General features: G+C 39.4%; 1 long non-coding RNA gene across 1 annotated transcript in view; it reads left to right on the top strand.

Moving 5' to 3' along the window:
• The window catches only part of LOC104948301 (uncharacterized), a 9,529-nt gene extending 6,106 nt beyond the window's left edge, over positions 1-3,423 (top strand). Inside the window, exon 3 of the long non-coding RNA XR_798661.1 lies at positions 3,302-3,423. This is a non-coding gene — a long non-coding RNA (uncharacterized lncRNA). The remainder of the gene's footprint in view (positions 1-3,301) is intronic.
• Positions 3,424-4,142: the final 719 nt, after the last annotated feature.

Here is a 4,142-nt window from a genome sequence, read left to right as displayed (position 1 = left end):
CTTTCTCCCTTCATATCTCAGTGACAGAGCTCCTTTGTGTTCCTATGCGGCCTTGTCTCTGCTAATGACGTCTGGCACTTCCGCTGGCCTGTCAACAGAGGCTGTGTGTGTTTGAGCTGAGGAGGGTGGCTGTCTGCACTGCGTTATGGAAAATAACCGCCTTGTAACGCACTGACTAACGCGATGATGAGTATCTTAAAGGATAGGGATGCTGATATTATGTGTTATAACATATTGGCCACACATTGTAGTCAAATGATTGCTGCTAGAGGCACAGTTTGATATACTAGGTTGTTGCTCTGTTTGAAAAAGAAACATCAATGAGCCTCACAGTTGCACCGGATGACATGATTTCTCAAAATCACACGAGTCATTTCAGATTCAGGTTATTTATTTGTACCCGTAGGTAGATTCTGTTTGCAGAGAAAAAGACAAGGGTTCCATCCTGACACTAAAAACAAACACAAACAACCGACACATCTCTAATAAAGGACTAGTACAAATATACCCTGCTCAACCACATCTCAAAATATTTAAAAAACATTTTAAGAAGGAAAACACTAGTACAACAATTAAATAAATAAATAAAAATAGGCATCTGTATGACGCTCCTATGATTTGGTCAGTAAAACATTTTATTTTTGAAAGGATAAACACCAACATATATGGACCGAAGCAAATAATTAGTTAGATGCAAACATTTTGTGTATTTTGGAAATAATTACATGTATTTTTTTTCAATCGATTTTGACTTTTAAACTCAGGATTGAGGACTGAGACACGTACAGACGATGCTTGATGATATCCATCACCTTCTTTCTCGATCTGATTTTCAATGAAATAATATTGTTAACATGATTTCTGAAATATGTTAGTGTTGTACCACCTTGTACAATGTGCTTTGGCAATACTTTGGTTTTGATCTGGTCAAGCCAATCAAACTTCTGTGCATTTGAATATGAGACAGAGAGAAAGAGGCAGACTATTTCATACTCGTTTCTATAAGGCAGTGTCCATATATTCCTTTTTTCTGGCAGACAAGAGCTTTGAAGGTGCTGGGGAGTCCAGTTCCTTTCTTAAAGTTCAAAATGTTCAAGCTAAAAGCTCTCAGAGCGGTCACACAAATCAGATCGCTTTCAAAAAACAAATCCTACGTGGACACTTAGCCGAAGTCATTAATAATGAGACATCTAATGTCAGCGTTATATATTTTGCCTCGAAGCTGATAACTATTTCAGCCACGACCCAGCATGGTAAAATATGTAAACATGAAGAAATGGTAAACATGCAGATGGGAGAATTGGTTTGGTTGTTGATTTCAAATATCAACAATCTGTCCACCAAAATTGCAGATTCCACCTTTTTAAGTGAGGCAGCGGATGCTTTGCGATTGAATGACACAGCCTTGGTTCAAACATTTAGTTTGAGTTCATGAAAACGGAAAGAATTGTGACATTCAATGGTATATCTTGCGTACGCAATATCTTATGTTGATCTTATAGAGTAATACTTGTGTGGGATAAAGTCTAGCTTTTCCAAACTTCGCTATATTGGCAGAACAGAAGCACTACATTTACAAGTCCAAACAAGGTGACATGTTTGTGAACTTTGTCTAAAGTAGGGCTGTTTTATTTGAGCGTTGCAGTTCATTGGGACGTCATTGGCAGGAAGGCTCACTTTTTCAGCCAAAGCCTTTCCTTTCCTGAAGAAAAAATTGCCTTAATGAAAGAACCTGCCATCAGAGTGTCAGTGAAACTATTCAGAAGTTCAAGTATTCGTGAACTGGATAATCTTCATCATTACGTGATACAGCAAATATTGGTGACCTATGAGTAAAGTGTGTTGAATTGCCCTCCGGAGAGCAGGACATTGCATGCTGCTAAATATTTCTATCATCCATGTACTCAATCATCCAACATACATTAGTTTCATTCTTTCTCTTTCCCTCCATTATCCCATTTGTCTTTTCTCGCTACAACCACAACCTCCACCCCAAAAGACACGAGTTGTTTGTTTCTACCGTCTAATCTGACATACAGGAGTTCGTGGTTTCAGTTGTAACATGACAGTTGTAACGTGACAGTTGTAACGTAACAGTTGTAACGTGACAGTTTTAACGTAACAGTTGTAACGTGACAGTTGTAACGTGACAGTTGTAACGTGACAGTTGTAACGTGACAGTTGACAGTTGTAACGTAACAGTTGTAACGTGACAGTTGTAACGTGACAGTTGTAACGTAACAGTTGTAACGTGACAGTTATAACGTGACAGTTGTAACGTGACAGTTGTAACGTAAAAGTTTTAACGTAACAGTTGTAACGTGACAGTTGTAACGTGACAGTTGTAACGTGACAGTTGTAACGTGACAGTTGTAACGTGACAGTTGTAACGTGACAGTTGTAACGTGACAGTTGTAACGTGACAGTTGTAACGTAACAGTTGTAACGTAACAGTTGTAACATAACAGTTGTAACGTGACAGTTGTAACGTGACAGTTGTAACGTGACAGTTGTAACGTAACAGTTCTAACATGTGGTTAACGTTGGTAATAAAGCAATTTACTTAAGAGAACCATTTTTTTAGGTTTAGAAAAGGATCTTAGTAATGGGTACATCTCTGTCTGTGATGTTACTCATCTTAAAAATATGACATAATACATAACATAACTCAACATGGACGCAATGATCAACCTTCTGTGTAAAAGTCCTTGGTGTGTTTGATCGATTTTCCCTTTTCCTCTCACCCTACATCGATCTTCTTCATTGTCTTCACGGTCAATTACTACGGTCACTAGAGATTGTAAATAATATAAGCGTAAATATGGGTCATAATATCGTGCTAATACAAACGCCTTATTCGATCGTTTCTAGGGACAGGCTTCTCTTTTCTACACATGTCTTCTTTCCACCCATGTTATGTTAAGATTCAAGATTCAAAGGTTTTATTGTCATATGCACATAAGCTACAGTACAGTGTCGAAATGGCAATGAAATTATTCTGACCTGAGCTCCTGAACAAAAAGTTTATATACAAGTCAATAGAATATGGGATATGTACAAGAACAGTATGCTGTCCATCCTGCCGCCAATCCACTCAACCATCATCTTTCTGTAATTCATCACTTTACCATCAATGACTTCCTTTTCCGTATAGTTTCTGACTAAATGACACATGTTCCTTTCCCTCTCCATCATCCATCCTGCCAAACAATCGTCCATCGCCACATCAATGTCCTCGTTGTTTTCCCTGTCTTTCGACCATGTCCACTCATCTATCTTCTGTTCTCGTCCTCCTCTCCAGCTCCTCAGGCTCCGGCGGTGTCGGCGACCGCGTCCTCGCTCAGCTCCTGACAGAGATGGACGGCATCGAGCAGCTCCGAGACGTCACCGTGTTGGCCGCCACCAACCGACCCGACATGATCGATAAGGTAAACAGACGTCTTTAATCCCTCCTTCCTCCTCTTTGGTCCTTGATTGATAAGGTTGAGAAGATGTCATGTGTTTGTTTCTCTTGTCACCTCCTTTCTCTCGCTTCCTCTGTTGTACTTGATTGATAAGTTTAAAGGTCACCTAAGTCTGTCCTCGACTCTCTCTCTGTCACTGCATTGTTTTGGTGCGTTTAGATTGGACGCGTTTGTACACCTCGTTTGGTTTCGGTTTTCAGGTTTGAAGTCATTTTGGCGCTTCTGTTCATTTGGTTCAGTTCAGTTTGGCTAAGTGGTGCCAAATAACTTTCATACACCTTCCAAGAGATTGATTCAGGTTTCATCATGACTGAAAAGGAACAAGAAATAAACTCTAAAGATATGGCTGTTTCCATTTGGAGACTCAACAGATTGATTGATGGCAAACCATGAATAAGATGTGTTTTATCAAGAACACCAGCATCTGTTGTAGGCGATGTCTCCTTATTACCTTGATGATCCTATGACTTTTCCACTAGTGCAACCATGACCTTTACATGCTCTCGAGTAAATCTTCTCAACTATACTATGGATGGCCTCTAAATGTGAAACAGATATCCAGGACCTGCAATTGACCTCTGATTTTGTACTTTAGTGCTAATTAACAGATGCTAACATGCTATCCTTATTAGCCAAGATGGTGAACATCAGGTTGTTGTTAGTAATTAGGATCAAGCT

Source organism: Notothenia coriiceps, unplaced genomic scaffold, assembly GCF_000735185.1.
Source record: "Notothenia coriiceps isolate Sejong01 unplaced genomic scaffold, NC01 NC01_scaffold00014063, whole genome shotgun sequence".
NCBI classification, from domain to species: Eukaryota; Metazoa; Chordata; class Actinopteri; order Perciformes; family Nototheniidae; genus Notothenia; species Notothenia coriiceps.
Note: the sequence above shows the minus strand (reverse complement) of the source record. Positions and strands in the feature narration are given on the sequence as shown.